Source organism: Muntiacus reevesi, chromosome 2 (genome assembly GCF_963930625.1).
Source record: "Muntiacus reevesi chromosome 2, mMunRee1.1, whole genome shotgun sequence".
Taxonomy (NCBI): Eukaryota; Metazoa; Chordata; class Mammalia; order Artiodactyla; family Cervidae; genus Muntiacus; species Muntiacus reevesi.
The window spans coordinates 93,409,211-93,432,843 of NC_089250.1; the positions used below are offsets into that span (position 1 = coordinate 93,409,211).

The 23,633-nt window shown below is 47.5% G+C and overlaps 1 protein-coding gene across 3 annotated transcripts in view; it reads right to left on the reverse strand.

The window, feature by feature from the left end:
• Window positions 1-23,633, reverse strand: part of RASGEF1A (RasGEF domain family member 1A) — a 173,380-nt gene that overhangs the window by 39,901 nt on the left and 109,846 nt on the right. The gene's annotated exons all lie outside the window — the stretch shown is intronic.

Below are 23,633 nucleotides of genomic sequence, written 5' to 3' on the forward strand. Positions count from 1 at the left end.
CCCTGGAAGCCTGCCTTCAACAGCCCCACACCTCACCCCCAGCAGCCTTGAGAGACAGCCATCTCTCCCCTCAGCTAATCCCTCTCCTTTGCCTGTTTTATCACCAGTAACAAGACTGGCCCTCAGGCTGAGTCCTGGAAGACAGTTATTTCTGTCCTGAGGAATGAGGGGCTGTGCGGAGTCCCTTCACCAGTCTCCTCCAAGAGGATACAGCAGCTTGGAAACCACCCCACTTTCTCTTCTAACACTGGAACCCAGATCTCACTGTTCCAGCACCTGTACTACTAGCTACAGCCTTGTACAGCTCCTGGGGTGAATAGTTAGGTAGAAGGGAACAACATCAGCAGAAATGGCTAGGGCTGCAGATACCTCCCCCCCAACCCCACAAGCTTTCACACTATCCTCCCCCTGCTGCTTCTGCATCTCCTTTCAGGCCAGTCAGAGGATGCAGAACTTACAGTGGTCTCCACAGGGGACTCATAGCACCAGGACTAGTCTGGGTCCTTGGTCCTGAGCCTGCCCGGCCACCTTGCCCCTTCAGAAAACTCCATAGTGCCAAGAGGGGAGAGGGGTTTTGCCCTGAGGGAGTCTGCCAGGCACCCACCCCTGCAGTCCTCAGCTCTGTCCCACAGCCCTGCAGGACAATTAGGCCCTCAGGTGGCCACAGTATAGTTCCAGAAAGTCCACGTGGGCAGTTAACACCCCTACTGCCACCTGCATCTAGAGCAAACCTTCCCCTCTGCCTCTCTAGGTGTTATGGTCCAGAGCAGGTGGCTGAGCCCATGTACAGCCCCACTATGCCTTTCTATACATGCTCACTCACAGGTTTCACCAGCATCCCTTAATAAGGTAGATGCTTGCCCAGAAGGAAGGAGCACCCGCTGCCCATTGTCCCTGCGATGGGAATGTCCTCACATACATGGATGGTGCTCTCTCTCCTCTGCTCACAGGTGTGACCTCAGCATTCATGTGTGTACATAGACCACAGCCACATCCTTCCTGGTTCCCATGGAGGCAGAGAGATGGGCCTGCTAGGGCTGACCCCTGCCAGGGTGTTCCCCCAGGTGAAGCTCTGGGTGGGGCTGGGCTCAGGGAGCAAGATGCTGCAGGGAGAGCTTGTGGGGACCAATATGGGAACCCGGTAACCTTGCCAGATCTGGCTTTAGAAAGTGGAAAAGGAACCAGGTATGGTGCGGCCAGCAGACACGTGCTAGGGGCTTCTGGGAAGATGAGGCAGCCCAGATGACATGGGCTAGCCATGAGGCCAGGAACAGGGCATCTATCCCATGACCATGAGAGGACGCTCTGAGCAAAGAGCAACAAAGCCTAATTCTGGGATGACAGTGACCCTGGACATCCTCACAAGTACAGACACCTGGGACCAACGAGAAACTAGGACAGGAGGCTGGACTCAGTGCTACAGGCTCCTAATTAATGTCCCTGCTTCCAGCCATCCTGCCTTGACACAGTAGCTCGATTGGCCCTGTTAAAACCTATGTCAGGTCTTGCCCCTCCACTGCCCAGAACCCTCAGTGAAATGAAAGCCAGGGTCTAGTGGCCATGTGTGTGTGCCGACTGGAAACCTCCCACCTTCCACTCACCCCCCACCCCCTGCTCGCCCTCCCTCTGCGTGCAGCACTCTTCCTCTTGAGTTTTTACTGATGTGTCACCTTCTTGGTGACATATTTACAGTGTTAACCTCCACTCCCACACTTCCTCTCCACTTGAACTTTCCTTCTCATGGCCACTTCAGTCAGACATATTCTTTCTACTTCCTTATTTGTCAGTCTCCTCTAGGGAGAAGTGAGCTCTGTGAGAGCAAGACCTTGGTCTGTTCACTGCTGTGCCCCAGAGACTGGGACATGTTTGCATATGGGGGCACTTGACACCTCTCTGTTGAGTGAACACATGTGTGTATGTATGCCCGTGAATACGTGTGCATAGCTAGACATAGGTGTATACACCCAGTGCAGGCCTCATGTCCAGAATATAAAGAACTCACATAAATCAAAAAGTCTGAAGACCCAACTTTTTAAAAATACGCAAAAAACTTGAAGAAGGACATCCAAAAAGATGATAAACATAAGAAAAAGCACTCAATTTCATTAGTCATCAGGGGAAGGAAAATTCACATCACCATGTGATACTGCTGTACGCCCACTAGGGTGGCTAAAATGGAAAGGCAGAAAATTCCAGGTGCTGACAAAGATGTGGTACAAGAGAAACTCCCATCGCTGCTGGTGAGAGCTGAACTGGTAAAGCCACATGGGAAGACGGACCAATAATGCCTAAGAAAGCCAAGTATACACAGGCTGAAGAACTCCTCACTGGGTGTAGAACCACCAGAAATGCTTACATATTCACACCCAAAGACCCATCCACCAGTGTTTAGAGCAGCACTGTCCACAATGCTTCTATCCGGGGAACCAGCCCACAGTGAGGAGGTAGAATCACTCTGGGAGCACCACCATCAACAAGAGTGGACACACCAGGATCAGTTTTACCAGCATCATGTGGAGCAGAAGAAACCAGACATGAAAGAACATCTAATCAGGATCCAAGGGGTCTGCTGGCGCTGGGTACTGATCACCCATGTATTCACCCCATGAAAAGTCTGAGCTGCAACATTTATGACTCACACACTTTGCTATATGTATATTACACTTCAGAACAATTTATGTTTAGAAAAAACTTGAGAGAAAGAAAAGAAGAAGAAATAACATGCCAGGCAGGGCAAAGCTGTCTGAGCCCCAAGACCCTTCCAAGTGTGTTGTGAGCCGCAACTCAGAGAAGCAGAACTGGGGAAAGGAGCATTTTAAGGTGGTCTCTGCCTCCCTCTCTTCATTCTCTCCGAAACCAAAGGCCACTCTGGGTAAAAAACTTCCTTCCTTTAAAAAGGTACAACCTGCAAGGTTTTAGTTTTGGAAGATGGAAGGGGGCCTTGTGTTGGGTGACTGCTGTTGCAGAACAGAGGAGGTAGGGACCCAGGTGCCCACACAGTGGGTGTGGACCAGCATCACGACAAATACCCTGTGGAGGCTAAGTCCTCAGAAGCTAGGGCCCCAGGGGTGGGGAGGAAGGGGGGAGGGGCAGGTGCCAGCAGGCTCAGGTGAAAGTCTGATAGGCCCTGAGGGACCACATAGAGGTGATGACCACTGGTGAGGGAGCAGGTGACAGTCGGATTCTGCTTCCTGCACACACTCCCTCCCCACACTGTCCAGCTGGGGCCACCCCCAACCCCACCAGCCACTTAGCATCCAGGGCAGCCGTGCAGGCAGAGCTTCGGCTCCAACCCTGAGTGTCATGGATGAGGCAGGCGCCTCTCTGAGTTATCATTTCCTGGATATAAAGCAGGGTTGATGACCCCCAGGTCACAGGGCGACTGGCAAAACATGAAGCCAGAGAATCAAGCATGTGGTAAACCCTGGAAACGTCTCAGTTTCTAGTTCCAAGGGCTTGAGCTGTCCAGGGGCTCTCCACCTGCCCTGGGAGGCAGCCCAGGCCATTTGAACTCATAACCATCTCTGGAGAGGCCCTCTCCAGTTTCCTCCACGCCCTTGCTAGCAGTGTTAACAGGAACCTATGGGATGTGGTGTGCCTTGAGGGCCAGTCAGCAGTCTGAGCGGTCATGGGTCGCCCAAGCTCACACCCACACTAACCCATGAGCTTCATGGCACGTGCGCTTCATACCCCGGGGCAGGACCCAGACTGCTGACCCTGTCCTTAGGGGACCCAGCTGAGGTAGGTAGGCCGATATCCACTGAGAACACACACGGGTCTCTACACTTCCCTAGCCCTGTCCCATTAATACTTCCTTTTGGAGAATAATGTTGGAAGCAAACAAACTGATATGGTTTTAGGTACCACTGGAGCACAAGGGGCTGGGGAGGGCAAATGAGAGGAGAATAGACCATTCTGATGCCCCCTCACAGCACACAGGTTACTGCTCTGCCAGCAGAGACAGCCCCCTGCAGGATCCCCCAAGAAGCCTTCCCATTGTCTCTGCTTGCCTTGACTGTGGCACTCCCCTTTGTCTCATGTGAAAATAGATTAAGGTAGAGCCACCCATCCACCAGGTTGTGTAACTTGCTGCGAGTGTGTAACTAGGCGTGTAACTAACCGTGGCTAATAGCACAGACCACCCGGGATGACGGCCGCTCCCTGCACCCGGGCCTGTCATCACCCTCCTCTCAACAAGCTGGGAAAGGAGTAGGTGGAGAAGGGACCTCAGGCGACCACAGGGTCGTGTGTTAACTGCAGCATGGCTCCCTCCCCAGGCCCAGGCGCAGGGGGACCAAGGGGCCAGGCAAGCTAGGTGGGGACAGTTCCCCAGGGGCCTAGCCAGACCCAGAGGGCCCTAGGGGTTGGGGAAGCGCCTGGGTGCCCCAGTGGGCAGGGCTGGGAGGATGCAGAGATCCTGGTGCATGGGGTTGGGCACGGGGGCCTGCTCTCACAAAGGGCGCCAGGAGGTGCCAGACGTTAGAGAAGCAGCCCTTTGGAAGGGGAACTGGGTGCATCAGGAGAGCCGTCCCTCCATGCTCAGTGCCAGAAGCCTGGCTTCCACTTCCAGAGAAGGAGGGACGGTAGGTGGGAGGAAGTCCCGTGAGGTCCCTCGGTGGAGGGAGGGAGGGAAAAGGGGGGCCTGGGCATGAGCATATCTGGTCCTGTCCTCCAGTGAATGGGGACCAGTTCCTAGCAGCCCCTCCCTGGCCATGCTCCTCTAAATCCTGCCACCTCTTCACACTGAGTGCCCACTAATCCTGGCTGGCAGTACTGGACAGAGATCACCAGGCAGAGGTGGAGCAACCAGCCCAAGGGGGCCTGCAGAGTCTCTGGGCCAGTGCCCTGGTGCCCATGCTGGGTGGACCAGGAAGGGATGGGGGGCAACCAAGTATCCGGAGGGCCGCCCAAGGTCACACTCTGACCCTCCCATGGCCCCACCCACAGGCCTCAGAGAGGCCACCCTCAGGTTCCTGCTCTCCAAGAAATAAGTTAGTTCCTCACAACCGAGGCCTCCCTTCTGGCGACACTCCCTAGCTGGTTCAGCTTCTGGAGTGAGGCAGTTTTCTGGTCTATGTGTGGAACCAGCTACCAGCATTTATCTCCCTATAGCAGAAGAGGAGAATGAAACCCCTTTCCCTGAGGAACCCAGACCTGAGTCTCTGGCCCGTGACAGTTGTGGGAGCTGCAGAGGAACCTGGCTACTGGCCCGGGCAGACAGACTCCCCCTGGACCAGAGTGGCAAGGCCCCACCTGCCATGGCACCCCAAAAGTTTCCATTCCTCTAAGTCAAATATTTGGCAAACTGATGGGCAACCCTGATGTTAAACAGCCATTCTAGTCCTGGTTATCGTCAGAGAACAGTCCTCTGGCCAAGAGAACACGACCTCCCCATTTGGAGGCCTTGCCATGTGGAAGCTGACCCTGGAGGCGTCATGTGGAAGTCAGGGCCAAGGTGAGACTTCTGGGTTCTGCAGGGCCACATGCTGAGAGGATGAAGATCCCGAGGTTGGGTCCTCCAGAAGGCCCGTGACCTGAGGCTGGGCAGCCCTGTGGCCTTGGAGCCCCGCAGGCCACTCTGTCCAAGATGGTGGTTGTTCTCTGGGTGGTGGTGGACGAGGAAGCACATGGGACCCTCAGCGAGCTGCCCCTGGACTCTGCAGTCATTAGCAGATGGCCCTGGGCCAGGTCACAGCTTCTGCAAGCCTCAGTCCCCACCCCAAACAGGGACTCACGCCCTGGGATGACACAATGTCAACCAGGCACCAGAAAAGAGCCTGACGAGAGGATACACAGGGGCGACAAAGGCAGAAGGTGTAAAGGGAGAGACCCTGCCCCACGCAAAGCTCCCAGACTAGAGGAGTGAGGACTGCCTGGGGAACAGGCCAGCCAGTGGGACCAGGACAAGGTGTGAATGTCCTCATGGCACCCTGCAGGGTCTCCACCTCAGAGCTGGCGAGAGACAGAGGGCCTGCAAATGAAGAAGCAGGAGAGGCCTATCTACCAGGAGCAAGCTGCTTCATGGCAACCAGAAGCCTGAGTCTCAATTCTCATTTGTGCCATCTGCAAAAATACCCTTTAATGTAGTACAGGGTGTTAGCGCGAGTGTCAGAGTCACTGGTGGGAAAGGCGAGAAGCGAATGACAGGTGGGTTTCCACAAGGCACCTCGCAGGACAACAGCCCCTGCTTGGCAGCCTGGTGGAAAGTATAGCAGGTCCACAAACATCATAGCAGGTCCACGCACACACACACGTGATCTTGTACTTGTGCACAGGTTTGTGTATGCCTGTGTGCATGTATCAATATTTGCATGTGTGTTCTTTGTGCATGAGTGTGCATGGGTATCATGAGTACACATGTGTGCACACGTGTTTGCATGCATGTACCTGTGGCCTCCCTGTGCACGAGTATGTGCCTATAACACAGACTGGCATATCCACCCTGAAAGGGTCATCAGGCCACCTGCCCACCACTGGCCTCCTCTTCTATGTCTTCTTCGAACACTTCCCAAATTTTCTACACTGCACATGAATGTCTCTGTCATCAGCATATTGAAATACATGTTCTTTTGCTAAAACCAGAATGGGATGCTATGGTGCTCCTCCTGAGAATGCCTGGTAGGAAGCAGGGCTAGCTTGGCAGTAGCCCACCAGGGGGTGCTGGCCCTTGAGCATCCTCACCACTCCTAGAGAAGGGAGACCTGTTCCTGCCAGCCTGGGTGTAACCAAGGGAGAGAGGGTGCCCAGGGTAGGCAGGCAGCATGAAGGGTCAGAAGAGCCTATGGACCCTGCTGGGTGGGCATCAGGAAAGGCTGCATCAGGAGCACAGCTGAATGGGAGCAGCACCCCCCAGTCTCAGGACAGGGCCCTGTGCTGTCTCGCTCACCGAGAATGTGATCTGCTGTATGTTCTCAGCAGCACTCTCGCTTCTCTCCTTACATCCCACTGGCTTCTCCCTCCAGCTGGCAGACCAGAAGGCTCTGCTTGGTCCCAAGCAGGGACAATCTGTGGGAGCCAGCCTAACAGGCACCCTCCTCCCTGTACAGGCTGGTTTTTATGTCTTGGGGATGTATCCACTTGATTCTCAGCTCCACGACTTATGTGATCACCCATCCTTCAAACTGTGGTTCGTCTCTCTCTGTCCCAGTGCCTTTTGGGCCCATCCTGTCACTTCCTACAGGAAGCCTCCTGACGCTCAGAGCATGCTCGAAGGCCTTGCCCTTGGATGGCACCTTATACCCTAGTCTTCCTCCCACCACCTCTTAAGGAGAGGGAATGGCTCCCTGGACAGCCTCCCTGAGATCTGAGTTCCTGTCTGGTTTCCATCAGTCACATGTGCTGTGTGGTACTAGTGATGTCTGCCTCAGGTGAGAACGTGGAGAAAGAGGCACCAGGGCCTGGATCTGCAACACTCCTCCAGCTCCTCATTGGTGGACTCCTCAACCACTGAATGGCATTTTGCATTCCTAACTATTCAGTTATTCATTTTTTTAAAGTTAATGAGCGTTTACTATGTGCCAAGTTCTCAGAGATATAGTCCCTGCTCTCGGGGTTTACCCTTAGGGTTATGGGAGGGGAGAATGGTAAACAAATGAAGAAAATCTAGCTGGTGATGAGAAGGTGGATGGCATAGAGCCTGGGGGTCCAAGGCCACCTCCCTGGGCAGGGGTGTTGAGCCTGGAGCAGAGGCTGTAATGCTGGGTGGGAATGTCCTGGTAAAGGTACCAGGAAGTGAAGCCAGGCAGAAGCATAGCAAGTGCAAAGGCCCCTAAGAATGGAAGGAGCTTAGTGCACTCAAGGCAAAGAAAGACTGATGTGGGGGCCTGCAGCAAGAGATGTGCGTGCGTACATGCATAAGTGCTCAGTCGTGTCTGACTCTTTGAAACCCCATTGACTGTAGCCTGCCAGGCTCCTCTGTCCATGGAATTTTCCAGGCAAGAATACTGGAGCAGGTTGCCATTCCCTTCTCTAGGGGATCTTCCCGACACAGGGATCAAACCTGCATATCCCATGTCTCTGCACTGGCAGGTAGATTCTTTACCCATGCACACTATGGCTGTCCTGGGGATTCTTCAGAAGCTCAGCTGAGTTGAGAGGGGGCAGGGAGGAAGGGAGACACAAGCTACCTGTGAGACTTTCCCCAACAGAAAGTACGAAACAGAAGGTTCAGGTTTGAAGCTCCCTCTCAAGACCCTGAGCAGTCCCAGTGAAGCTGGGCACTAGCTTTAAGTTCTTGGGAGCTGACTCAGCAGTGACCTTTTAGGGATGCTCAGAGAAATATCAATAACCTCAGATATGCAGATGTCACCACCCTAATGGCAGAAAGTGAAGAGGAACTAAAGAGCCTCTTGATGAAGGTGAAAGAGGAGAGTGAAAAAGCTGGCTTAAAGCTCAATATTCAAAAAACTAAGATCATGGCATTCGGTCCCATCACTTCATGAAAATAGATGGGGAAAAAATGGAAACAGTGACAGACTTTCTTTTCTTGGGCTCCAAAATCACTGTGGACGGTGACTGCAGCCATGAAATTAAAAGATGCTTGCTCCATGGAAGAAAAGCTATGACAAACCTAGAAAGCATATTAAAAAACAGAGACATCACTTTACTGACAAAGATCCATACAGTCAAAGCTATGGTTTTTCCAGTAGTCATGTATGAAGATTTGAACCATAAAGAAGGCTGAGTGCCAAAGAACTGATGCTTTTGAATTGTGGTGCTGGAGAAGACTCTTGAGAGTCCCTTGGACTGCAAGGAGATCAAACCAGTCAATCCTTCAGGAAATCAACCCTGAATACTCATTGGAAGGACTGCTGCTGAAGCTGAAGTTCCAATACTTTGGCCACCTGATGCAAAGAGCTGACTCACTTGAAAAGACCCTGATGCTGGGAAAGACTGAAGGCAAAAGGAGAAGGGGGCGACAGAGGATGAGATAGTTGGATGGTATCATCGACTCAAATGGACATGAGTTTGAGCAAACTCTGGGAGATAGTGAAGGACAAGGAAGCCTGGTGTGTTGCAGTCCATGGGGTCACAAAGAGTCGGAACAACTGAACACTGAACAACAACAGAGAAGATGTGGTGGGCGGGGGTCAGTGACTGCTACCCACAAGGTTATTTAGCTCCAGTTCTGAGAAGACTGCCAGAGAACTCATACCTGAGATCCCCTGAGCACCTGTGTATGTGTGTGTGTGTGTGTGTGTGTGTGTGTGTGTGTGTGTTGGGGTGGGTGGATGCTTTGGACCTGCTTGGGGTGGGGGTGGGGAATGGGGACAGGGAGTCAGTACCAGCCTAGCTTGGTGCGGTAGGGGTGGGGATGGCCAGGATTTGGAGCTGCCAGTATATGGCGGAGGGGCTTCTCCCATCTCACTGGGTTCCCCTTATCCTTGGCCATCTCCCAAACTCCTTCCCAACCCCACTTTTTGCTTCTGGAGCTCCTCCTGCCCCTCCCCAGGCCCTGGGGCGCCTGGTCTGCCCTCCCACTTCATCCTCTCCTTTGGATGGAGCCCTAGCCATCAGGTGGGCTAGTCCTTGGAGCCCCCTGGGGGCTCTCCTCCTTCCCAACTCCCTCTCCCCTTCAGCCTTTGTTTCCACATTTTCTCAGCTCTGCAGTTCTCCATATCCACACAGTCTCCCTGACCCCTGACCCCTGTTAGCTGCCTTCCAATCTCTTATCATCCACATTTCAAAAAAAAAAAAGGCAGACTGCATCTGCCACTTCTTTTCCTCCTGGTTTGGCGCACACTCTCCAGCCCAGGCCTCCCTCCACCCTCAGCCTCTGGAACAGTCTTCCCACCTCTTCCCTCACTGTGGCCACATGACCCATCCTGGGGCGCCCAGCTGACCCAGGCCCAGGATTTCAACAGGACATAACTGCTCACAGCCAAGCTTCAGCTTGGTGCCAAGCCCAGGGAAGTCCTCAGGGGCACCATGCCAGATGATGGACTGGCCTGGGCTCCCCTCCTCCTGAGCTGCTCCTCTGTGGGGGCCCTCCCTACTAGCCAGCCCTGCCAGAGCTCCTGAGAACCCACTCACCTGCATGTCCCAGCCCAAAGCCATCAAGACACACATCCCAGGACCACCACACGCCTTCCTCCTCATGGTGGAGAGTGGAGACTTGTCCTGTGATTCTTGGGCGCAGGCACCAGGGCACCCACTCCTCACACACTGTGGGCAGTGACCTAGGCCGGGTGAGGCCCTGACCCAGTGGGGGAGTGGCAAGCTGAGCAGGTAGACGTGTGCAGCGTGCGATGCAGGTAAGTTTGAATTCCACCTTCGGGAAAAGGTTTTACCCAGAGCAAAACATATGGCCTCCTACGCTTGAGCTTCTCTATTTACTTGGCTGACTTCAATATTTTGGAAAGTTACATTATGCTTTGTGACAGTTTACTTATATATTGAGGGAAGTTTGGGTTCCTCCTTTGATTTCCTTGATCACTGTCCCATCCTCAACACCACATATGGTCCTGCAGAGACCCTACAACCATGAGAACATACCCGGGCCATTGTGAGGGTCCCAGGCTCTCTCCCAGCCCTCTCTCCTGAGGCAGGAAGAGGCTGTCTGTGATGGACAGGGAGGCAACTGAGCAGGGGAGGCTCACTGAGGGACCCTGAGGAGAGTCCAGAGGAAAGGCTGGTTGAGCTGATGGGAGTGAGCGAGCGGGGGGCCTCTGGGAGTTCTGAGCACCTCCTTGGGGCGGGGCCGTGGCTGCCTGCTCAGATCCTCATAGCCACATCCTGTCTGGAGCCAGAGAGACTGATGCTCCGGGCTGGTGGGAAGGGACCCGACCCCAAACGGACACAAGGTGACCTGTGTGTACTTCTGTGCACATGCCTGTCCCTAGGCAGACACAAACCTTCCCAGGAGGGGTCTCTCACAGTTAGCTCCAGAATCATGGCATCTTGGAGGATCCCACCAACCTACCCTCTCCTCTAACCCTAGACATCTGCAGCCCCCAGGCCAGCACCCCCATCCTGGCCCTCACTGCCTTAAGGCCTGTCCTGAGAACACCCAGCAAGGGCACAGAGCTGAGAGCAGACCGTGTGCCCTCTCCCCTCCAGGTCCCACCCCCTGCCCTGGGGGCATGGTAGGAGTTGTGGGCACCGCCTACAGGGAAGTGTTCATTCTCCCCGCCAGCACCAGGGCCCCAGAGGAGAGGAAGAGACCAAAGCCTAGCTGGGCAGGTTCTCCGCTTGCATTCACATGTTTGTTTGCCTAGTTTGCTTGTTTATTTTACCTGTTTTAAAATTGAAAATGCAATATATGCTCATGAAAAAACACTCAATACTACAAAAGATTACACAAGGAAAAGTAAATGCCCTCCCACCCCAGGTCCCAGCCCCTCCCCAGAGACATCCACAATTAATCAATCCTGTGTGCAACCACTCAGAATTTTCTGTGTTCATGAGATGATTTACATGTACATGTGGGGTTCTTTTTCTGAACTAAAAGGCACACACTTCACACACTAGTTTGAACTCGCTCTTTTCTCTGGGCAACTCTTCATGTTCTATACCAGCTTCAGGACATTCTGCTGGGTGGCTGGGCTGTCCCCTAGCACAAGGCACTCAAGTGTGGTGTGATGCAGTGACCACAAACATACCTCAGTGACCATCCTGACAAAGCGGTCAAAAGGTAAAAACTCACATTAAGATAAATAAGTTCTGATGATATACTTACAACTTGATGACTACAGTTAACAGTACTGTAGAGTATATTTAAAAGTAGCTAGTAAATCTTAAAAAGTTATCATCATAAATAAACAATTTGTGGGACTTCCTTGATGGCCCAATGGCTAAGATTTCATGCTCCCAATGCAGGGGGCCCAGATTGGATCCCTGGTCAGGAAGCTAGATCCCACATGCCATGACTAAGAGTTCACATGCCACAACTAAAAGATTCAGCATGCAGCAATGAAGACTGAAGGTCCTGCATGCCACAACTAAGACCTGGCACAAAGAAAATAATTTTTTTTTTTAAAGAAACTAAATTTGTAACTGTGGCATGATGGATATCAACTAAACTTTTGTGCTAATCATTTTGAAAAATATGCATATATGAAATAATCATGATTTATACCTTAAACTTTTACAATATTATGTCAATTCTCAATAAAATAGGAAAAAAGGAACTAAGGAAACTATGTCAGAATAATTAAAGTATGGAAACAATGCTTCACCAAGTAAAGAATATCAACCAAGGGGTATAAATTATTTAAAAAAATAGAAATTCCAGTACTGAAAACTACAGTAACTGAAATGAAAATTTAACTAGGGGACTCAACAGCAGATCTGTACAGGCAGAAAAAAGAACCAATAAACCTGAAGAGGTCAACTAATGTCACACAGTCTGAGGAACAGAAACTAAGAAGAAAGAAGGAAAATAGAGCCTCAGATACCATCACACATACCAACAGGTGTATAATGGAAGTCTCAGAAAGAAAAGAGAGAAAGGAGCAACAAGAATGCTGGACTACATGCCACAACTATTGAGCCTACGTGCAGCAACTACTGACGCCTGTGCTCTGCAACAAGAGAAGGCACTGCAATGACAAGACCATGCACCACACTGAAGAGTAGCCCTTGCTCGGCAAAACTAGAGGAAGTTAATGCAGCAACAAAGACCCAGTGCAACCATAAATAAATAAAAAGAATATTAGAAGCATTGATGGCTAAAATGTCCCAAACTTGATGAAAAACATCAATCTATACAACCAAAAAGCTCAACAAACTCCAAGTAGATTCCCTATCAGAAACCAGAGAAGGGCAGGGCAGAAAGCAGTAGGATAACATATACAAAGTACTGAAAGAAAAAAGATGTCAATCAACAATTCTTTATGCAGCAAAACTGCTCTTCAAAAATGAGGAAGGAATTACCCAGCAAATAAAAACAGAACCTGTCATTAGGAGGCTTACCCTATAATAATTACTAAAGAAAGTCCTTCAGGCTGAAATTAAAGGACACTAACCAGGAACTCAAATACAGATGAAAACATGAAAAGGATCAATAAAAGTAACTATATAGGTAAATATAAAAAGACAGCACAAATGTATTTTATGTTTGTAACTCTTTTTTTCTCCTATATGAATTAAAAAAACAACTGTATAAAGCAATAATTATAATGTATAAAAATGCAAATTTTATGACAATAAGAGGTAACAGAACTACAGAGGAGCAAAGTTTTTGTACACTATTGAAATTAAGATGATATTAATCAGAATTATATTGTTATTAGTAAAGATGTTAATGTTAATCTGCCAAGCAACAAAATATACAGTAAAAGAAATGACAAGGAAGTTAAAATGGTACTACAAAAGAACTACTCAACACAAAACAAAGCAATAATGAAGGAATAGAACAAACATAACATATGAAAAACAAATAGCAAACCCTATCTTACCAGTAATTGCATCAAACATATATGGATTAGACTAAACACTGCAATTAAAACCCAGAGATTGACAAAATGAATTTAAAAACATTACCTAACCATGTTTTCTACAAGAGACACAATTTAGATTCCAAGACAAATAGGTTGAAAGAAAGGATGGAAAAGATATCTTATGTAAACAGTAACCAAAAAAGAGCTGGAATGGCTAGATCAGTCAAAATAGACTTTAATATCAGACAACACGGACTTTATTAGACACAATAGACTTTAAGAAAAAATGTTACTAGAGACAAAGGGCATTTTATAATGATAAGTCAATCCATCAAGAGGATATAACAATTATAAATGCATGCACCTAACAATGGAACCCCTGAATTTAAGAGCAAAAACTGATAGAATTAAGGAGTAAAATAGACAATTCAACAAAAAAAGTTAAGTCTTCACTATCCCACTTTCAATAATGGATAAAACAACTAGACAGTAGGTCATTTTGTAAACAGAAGACTTGAACAACACAATAAACCAACTAGAACTAACAGACATGCATAGAATATTTAACAATAACAGAATACATATTCTCCTCTAGTGGACATGGAACATTCCCCAAGATACACATGTTAGGCCATAAAACACATTTTAGTAAATTTAAAAGAACTAAAATCATACAAAGTATGTTCTGTGGCCATAAAGGGATAGCAGAAGTCAATAACAGAAAGAAATATGGGAAATTCACAAATATGTGTGGAAATTACACAAACCACTACTATATAACCACTGGAGAAAGAAATAACGGGGGAAATTTTAAATGACTTGAGATAAATGGAAATGAAAACACAATATACCAAAACTTAAGGAATGCAGATAACAGTGCTTAGAATGATATTTATAACTGTAGATATATGTATGTAAAGAAGAGAGATCTCAACTTCTATTCAGTATTGTACTAGAGGTTTTAACCAGGACTATTAGGGAACAGTGAGAGACTTTATTTTTGGGGGCTCCAAAATCACTGCAGATGGTGATTGCAGCCATGAAATTAAAAGACGCTTGCTCCTTGGAAGAAAAGCTATGACCAACCTAGACAGCATATTAAAAAGATCTGTCTAGTCAAAGCTATGGTTTTTCCAGTAGTCATGTATGGAATTTGAGAGTTGGACTATAAAGAAACCTGAACACCAAAGAATTGATGCTTTTGAACTGTGGTGCTGGAGAAGACTCTTGAGAGTCCCTTGGACTGCAAGGAGATCAAACCAGTCATTCCTAAAGGAAATAAGTCCTGAATATTCTTTGGAAGGACTGATGCTGAAGCTGAAACTCCAATACTTTGGCCACCTGATGCAAAGAACTGACTCGTCTGAAAAAGACTCTGATGCTGGGAAATATTGAAGGCAGGAGGAGAAGGGGATGACAGAGGATGAGATGGTTAGATGACATCACCAACTCGATGGGCATGAGTTTGAGCAAGTTCTGGGAGTTGGTGATGGACAGGGAAGCCTGGAGTGCTGTAGCATGGGGTCACAAAGAGTTGGACACGACTGAGCAACTGAACTGAACTGAAGGGAACTGATTAGGAAAGATAGAAGACATAAAAGACATCCATATTGGAAGGAAGAAGTAAGACAATCTCTTTTGTAGATGACATGGTCTTTTGTATGAAAATTCCTTAAAAAATACACACACACACAAATGCACACAATTAGAACTAATAAATAAGTTCAGCAAGGCTGCAGAATATAAGATCAATACACAAAAATCAATTGTAATGCTATATACTTGTAATGAACAACCTGAAAGTAAAATTAAGAAAACAATTTCATTCACAACAGCATCCAAAAGAACAAAATACTTGGCAATAAATTTAACAGAAGTGCAAGAATTGTACACTGGAAACTAGAAAACATAGTTGGAGAGATTTAGTCTTAAATAAATGGGAGGACAGCCATGTTCTTGGGTTAGAAGGCAATATTATTAAGAAGGCAATACTGCCCAAATTGATCTTCATATTTAATGTGATTACCCCAAAACTCTAACTACTTTTCTTATTTTTTGCAGAAACTGACAAGTTGTTCCTAAAATTCACAGGAAAATGCAAGAGACCTAGAACAAAGGATTGCAAAAGCAATTTAGAAAATATAAACGGCCCCGGGAGGGGAGAGGAAAAAAAAAAAATAAACGAAGTTGGAAGGTTCACACTTCCCCATTTTAAAACTTACTACAAAGCCTACAGTAATCAAATCTGTATAATACTGGCATAAGGTTAATCATATATAGACCAGGGGAATAGGATTGAGAGTTCAAAAATACACTTGTGCATTGATAATCAATTGATTTTTAACAAAGGTAGCAAGGCATTTCACTGGGGAAAGGATAGTCTTTTCAACAAATGGTACTGAGATAATTAAAGAGTCACACTTGAAAAAACCAAGTTGAACCCCTATCTCACTACTATGTGCAAAAATTAACTCAATCTAAATATAAGAGTGAAAACCATAAAACTCAAAGAAAAAGCATCTTTGTGACCCTGGATAATGCAATGGTTTTTTAGTTATCACTGCAAAAGCACAAGCAATCAAATGAAAAAGAGATGAATTGGATTTCACGACAATTTAAAGTTTTTGTGCTTCAAAGAACACTATAAAGGTATTGAAAATAGAACCTCCAGAATGGAAAAAAGAAAAAAAATTGTATATCATATGCAGTAGTCTCCCCTTAGCTATAATTTCACTTTAGAAACAGGTAAAGAGGGGGCTTCCCTCGTGGACCAATGACTTAAGACTCTGTGCTCCCAATGCAGGGGGCCTTGGTTTAACCCCTGGTCAGGGAACTAGATCCCACACTCAACTAAGAGTTTGCACCCTGCAACTAAAACTCCCACGGGCTGCAACTAAGACCTGGCATAACCAACTAAATAATTAAATACATTTTAATAAAAAATTAAAAAATAAAAATGAGCAAAGAATCTGAATAGTATTTCTCTAAAGACAGTATGCAAACTACAAATAAACACATAAAACTTAACATCATCAGAGGAATACAAATTAAAACCAAAATGAGATACCACTTTATACCCACTAGGATATAAACAGACTCCTGTAAGAAGTCTTAATGAAACTGTTAAGGAACTGGAACTCTAGTACAATACTGGTGACAATGTAAAGTTGTGCAGTCATATCTAGAGAAAACCATAATTAAACCATAATTCAAAGACACATGCACTCCAATGTTCACAGCAGCTCTATTTACAATAGTCAAGATACGGAAGCCACCAAAATGTATATCAACAGACGAATGGATAAGGAAGATCTGGTGCATATATAATACAGAAAATTACTCAGCCATAAAAAAGAATGAAATAATGCTATTTGCAACAACCATGGACTGTAGCCTACCAGGCTCCTCCATCCATGGAATTTTCCAGGCAAAAGTACTGGAGTGGGTTGCCATTTCCTTCTCCAGAGATTATCACACTAAGTGAAATAAGTCAGAAAGAGAAAGACAAATATCCTATGTGGAATCTCTTACATGTGGAAACTAAAATGTCAAAAAAAAAAAAAAAATGAACTTACTTACAAAACAGGCTGACAAACATAGGAAACAAATTTATGGTTACAAACTACAAAAAAGGAGAGGAGGAGATAAATTAGGAGTTTGGAATAAACAGATACACACTACTATATACTGGGCCATAAAGAAGGCTGAATGCTGAAGAATAGATGCTTTTGAATTGTCGTGTGGGGAAGACTCTTGAGAGTCCCTTGGATAGCAAGGAGATCAAACCAGTCAATCCTAAAGGAAATCAACCCTGACTATTCATTGGAAGGACTGATGGTGAAGTTGAAGTTCCAATACTTTGGCCACCTGATGTGAAAAAACAAAAGAACAAAATACTTGGCAATAAATTTAACAGAAGAAGTGCAAGAATTGTACACTGGAAACTAGAAAACATAGTTGGAGAGATTTAGTCTTAAATAAATGGGAGGACAGCCATGTTCTTGGGTTAGAAGGCAATATTATTAAGAAGGCAATACTGCTCCAATACTTTGGCCACCTGATGTGAAAAGCTGACTCATTAGAAAAGACCCTGATGCTGGGGAAGATTGAGAGCAGAAAGAGAAGGGGGAGACAGAGGATGAGATGGTTGGATGACACCACCGATTCAATGAACATGAGTTCAAGCAAACCCGGGGAAATAGTGATGGATAGGGAATCCTGGCATGCTGCAGTCCATGGGTTCTCAAAGAGCTGGACACGACTCAGCATCTAAACAAGAACAATAAATATACATAAAATAAACAACAAGGTCCTACTATATAGCACAGAAAACTATATTCAATATCCTGTAATAAATCATAATGGAGAAGAATATGAAAAAGAATACATATATATATATAACTGAATCACCTTGTACACTAGAAACTAACATAACACTGTAAATCAACTATACTTCAATTAAAAAATAAAATCATTGCCAAAAAATTTTTTTGCACTTTGGAAAATTGTCAGTTCCTTAAGAATTTAAGCATAGAGTTACCAATGTTTACAGTCTTGGGTACATAGTCAAGAAATTTGGAAGTTTATGCTCACGTAAAAATTGCACACAAATTTTCATAGCTCATTTTAGCCACAAAGTGGAAATACCTCAATATCCATCGACTTATGAAGGGACAAACAAAATGTGGGAAATTCATAGCTCATTTTAGCCACAAAGTGGAAATACCTCAATATCCATCAGCTTATGAAGGGACAAACAAAATGTGGGAAATCCATACAATAGGGTATCGCTGTGCTCAGCCCCTTCAATCATGTCTGACTCTGCGGTCCATGGACTGTAGCCCACCAGGTTCCTCTGTCCATGGAATTTTACAAGCAAGAATACTGGAGTGTGTTGCCATGCCCTCCTCCAAGGGATTTTCCCAAGCCAGGGATCGAGCCCACATCTCCTGCACTGCAGGTGAATTCTTTTACCACTGAGCCACTGGGGAAGCCCACAATGGAGATTACATGGCAATAAGACGGAATGAAGTACATGCTACAACACGGGTGAACCTTGAGAACATTATGCCAAGTTAAAGACACCGAACATAAAAGGTTGCATACTGCATGATTCCTTTACATGAAATGTTCAGAATAGACAAATCCATACAGTTATAAAAATGGGCTTCCCTGGTGGCTCAGACAGTAAAGAATCCACCTGCAAGGCAAGAGACCCGGCTTCTATCCTTGGGTTGGGAAGATCCCCTGGAGAAAGGAATGGCTACCCACTCCAGTATTCTAGCCTGGAGAATTCCATGGACAGAGGAGTCTGGCAGGCTACAGTCCATGGGGTCTCAAAGAATCAGACAGGACTGAGTGAGTAACAGTTTCACTTTCACTACAGAGTTATAAAATAGATAGTGGTTGCCAGGGCTGGTGGGTAGGAGAAGAAAATGTAGATATTAAAGTATGCAGTTTCTTTCTGGGGTATGAAAATGTAGTGGAATTCATGATGATGCTTCTATAACCCCATGAATATACTAAGAACCACTGAATTATTCACTTTGAAAGAAAGGGTAGATTTTATGTTATATGAATTCAGTGCATGCATACTCAATTGTGTCCGACTCTTTGCGACTCCATGGACTGTAGCCCGCCAGGCTCCTCTGTCCATGGAATTTTCCAGGCAGGAATATTGGAGTGGGCTGCCATCCCCTCCTCCAAGGGATCCTCCTAACCCAGGGATCAAATCCACCTCCCTTGCATTTCCTCCATTGACAGGCATATTCTTTACCACTATGCCACCTGGGAAGCCCCTTATATGAATTCTATATGCCAATTTTTTGTAAAGAAAAAAAGAAATGGTCCAAGTTATAGGCTCAGGACAGCATCCAACTCCCCGACAATACATTCTAGTAGTTAAGAATGGTCTCATTGCAGATTTAATTTGTATTTCTTTAACTATGAGTGAGACTGAGATTTTAAAAGGCTTTTTTCCCCCCTGAAATTGCCTACTTTGGGGTTTTCCCCTTTATTCAACTGACTTGTGGATTTTTCTTATCCATTCATTCAGTGACCACATACTAAGCATGTGACTTGCACTGTTCTGCTGCTGCAGCACTGTTCTAGGTGCTAGCAAAACAATCAACAGAGTCCAGGTCCCCTGGCAGAGGGAAGACATAAATACCAAACAAGTGAATAGACCCCAGCTGTCTGGAAGAGCCATGCAGAGAACCAGAGCAGGCAGGGTGGACCAGGAATGGATAGGGGAGGTGGGGCTTTGCTGTTTAAAGCAGGCATTCAGGGGAGTTCCTTCTGATGAGGTGGCTTAGCAAGCCCTGACTAAAGTAATCCCTGTGGGTCTGAGGGAACAGCCAGTGCAAAGGCCCTGGGGCAAGAGCATACGTGGAGGCAAAGCAAGGATGGAAAGAGGTGAGAACAGGCCCTGCTAGGCTTTGCAGGCCTGGATAAGGGCTGTTTCCTAGGGTTTCTGTATAAACTACCAACAAATGCATGGTCTGAAACAGTGAAAATGTATTCTCTCACAATTTGGGGTGCTGGAAGTCTAGAATCAAGGTGTTAGCAGGGCCATGTTCCCTCAGGTCCTAGGGAAAAGTCCATGCTACAGCCCTTTGCCTCTTTCCAGCTTCCACTGGTTGCCAGTGATGCTCAGCACCCCTTGACTTGTAGATGTTTTGCTTCAATGTCTGTCTTCATAGGCATGTGCCTCTACACTCACTCTCCTTATAAGGACACCAGTCATTGGATTTAAGAACCAGGCTTCCCTGGGAAGACCCAGAGGGATCGGATGGGGAGGGGGATCAGGATGGGGAACACATGTAAATCCATGGCTGATTCATGTCAATGTATGACAAAAACCACTACAATATTGTAAAGTAATTAGCCTCCAACTAATAAAAATAAATGGTTAAAAAAAAAAAAAAGAAAAGAACCCGGCTTTCCTGGTGGCTCAGATGGCAGAAAATCTGCCTGTAATGTAAGAGACCCAGGTTCGATCCCTGGTCAGGAAGATCCCCTGGAGAAGGGAATGGCTACCCACTCCAGTATTCTTGCCTGGGAAATCCCACGGACAGAGGAGCCTGGTGGGCTACAGTCCATGGGGTCACAAAAAGTCAGACACAACTGAGTGACTAACATTATTATCCAATATGGCCTCATTTTCACTTGATTACATAGACCTTATTTTCACATACTGGAGAAGGCAATGGCAACCCACTCCAGTATTCTTGCCTGGAGAATTCCATGGACAGAGGAGCCTAGCAGGCTACAGTTAGTGGGGTCACAAAGAGTAGGACATGAGTGAGCAACAAAGCACATTTTCACATAAGGTCACATCACTGTTTCCAAGTGGACATAAATTTGGGGGGACACCGTTCACCCCAATACAGGGCTCCTCTTCAGACCCTTGGAGTCTACATCTGTATGTGGTGTTCCCTGCCTCTTTCATCCATCCTCACAATCTCTTTACTTCCCACTGGAGGGTTGGAGTGGGGGTTGACACAATCGAATTTAAACCACTCTGGTTGATTTACAGAGCCAAAACCACAGGAGGCAGAGGCGAAACAGAAGCCCAGTTAGAAGCTCCTGCAAAAAACCTATGTGCTCTGGAGGATGTGTAGGGAGTGAGAAGTGGCAGGTTCTGGACTTTATTACAGAGACAGGATTTGTTCATTGATCAGATGTAGGGTTTAACAGAAAGAGAAATCAAGGGTGCCACAGCAGAGTCAGGCCCAAGGAAGGGTAACAAAATCTATGGATTTGTAAGAGTACTTCATGTAGCACTTCTGAATTCTAGTTCAATAGGGAAACTGAGCACATGCACTTGCTTTATACCCCTCCAACCTCCATGAGATAAGAGAGAACAGAGGAACCGTTGTGAAAGAGGGTGGGTGGCTGATGGACAAGACTGACTCATGCTTCTGGAAAACGGAAGGCACGAGGGGCGGGTGGATGGCAGAAACCACAGAGGAGTCCAAGCAGGAAACCCCACCTTTCAGGTGGGTACACAGACAAAGGCAGAGGGCTGCCTGGGGGCAGGGAAGTATCACCCCCCACCCTCCAGACACAGGACATGGACAGGAGGTCATTACTGGGCTTGGAGGCAGGGCAGACCCCACACGGAGAACTGTCCTCTGAGGGGGCTTCCAGCATGGAGCCGGGAGGCCAGTGTGAAGCCCTCCAAGTGCTGGCAGAGACAACCTCACTGCACATGTCTGCTCAGAAATGCCACAGGGGGAAAGATGCTGTGGGGCAGTCAGACCCAAATACAACAAAGGGCACATTCGGTGGACCCCCAGACCTCATTCTTAAAATGGACAGACAGCCCCGAGTTCAGGAGGTGTGTTAACAATTACACGTTAACATGTTCACAAGGCAGGTTAACAATTCACTCTCAGGAATCAGGGCTCAGTGAGCACCCTTGCCCCAAGGGTCGGAGGTCAAGGCTCTTGGGGTCAAGGGTCATCAGGGCAGGAGACCTGGTCCTGAGATGGTGGAGGCCTTGTCTGAGAGGATAGACAGCAAAAAAGCAAAAGGCCGAACAGCCAAGGGAAGAACCAATCCCAGAGAAACAAAAGAAATCTTAAAAGAAGAAACAACTGTGAGCGAGAGAGACTCAAGAAGCTGGATACCTCTAGTGAGTAGGATGCCACATCGAGGACCAAGAAGAGCTGCCAAGACCCCTCCCTGGCCCCTGCCCCACAGCCAACCCATCGCCCAATGCCAGCAGTGTGCCTGCTCTGCATTTCTCACATCTGACCACATCTGTCTGTCCAGCTCAACTGGCACACCCTGACCCAAGAAGCTTCCTCTCTCCACACTGACCTCCCAGTGGCTGTTTCATGACCGTGCCCCACATCCCATCCCCTCTCCATCTGCTAATCACTCTACAGATGGGATCACACGTGTGGCTTCTGCACACCTTAACTTAAGAGTCGAGGGTTCAATCCCTGGGTCGGGAAGATCCCCTGGAGAAGGAAATGGCAACCCACTCCAGTTCTTGCCTGGAGAATCCCACGGACAGAGGATTCCCATGGAGGGCTATGGTCCATGGGGTGGCAAAGAGTCGGACACAACTAAAGTGACTTAGCATGCACTCACACTTCAACTTAAAACACTTCATAGAAGTCAAAACCTGGTGACATGGCTGGCACGGCCTAGCCTTACTCTGACCCCATACCCACTGCTGTCCCGTGGCTCTGCTCCTGCACCCCCACAGGGCCCCGCACCGGCTGCTCCCTCTGCTTAGGGTGTTCTTCCTGTCTGGCCTCCCCCGGCCCCACCTCCCTGCCTGGGAGCAGCAGCCTTCTCTTTGCAGCATTTCCCAGATCTCAGGTGTGCTATTCCAGGGACCGTCCTGTGACTATGTCTCCTACCAGACTCTCAGCCACCTTCTCCACCTCCTTTCAAGCCGAGCTGATTCCCTTTGATCTATTTTGCATCACCCTGGGTTTCTTTCACTTCACTGCTACAGAAAGTTTGAGAATGCCTGGCATATACCATATTGCCTCCAATTTGGAAGAGGCACTCTGAGTAATGCGGTTGGTGAGCTGAGCCCTTTGCAGTCTGGCCTGAGTCCTATCTTACTTGATGAGTGGAGGGTAGGGGCAAGGGACAGAGACCCCGAATCCAAGAACACGTTACAAACGTGAATGAAGCTCTGCCTTCTCTGCTTATCAAGCTCTCATCACGGACTCAATCTTCCTTCAGACATTCACAGGACTCTGCGAAGGAACCTTCTTTAGAATGAGATACAAGGCACATTTTCACTCTCAGGACCACGGCTCAGTGAGCACCACTACCCCAAGGGTCTGAGGCCAAGGGTCTTGGCGGTGGGGGGTTGTCGGGTCAGGAGACCAGGTCCTGAGATGGAGGGGAACTTGTCTGAGTCAGGGGATGCTAACTGAAGTATTTGGCTCCAGGCTCTGATAGTTCTTTCATCAGAGAAAATGCTCCTGCAGAGATTCAATTCTGGTGTTTAAAGTTTCTTTTTAAAGCAGGATTATTCAATGCCCTCTTCAGGTAGAGCCCCCCGAGGGAGGGCACACAGGGCATGCAGCGGTGCCCGGTAGCCTGGTGAGGTCTCCAGCTCTGCGTCCCCCTGAGGGAGTCCGCACAAGCCTTCCATCTCTCTGAGCCTCAGTTTCCTCTTCTAGAAAACACAGCATGTGATGGATACCCAGGAGGGTGGGTGCAGCTACCCTCCCAGCACAATACACCCACAGATGCAGCTAAGGTCTCAGGCCTATGAAG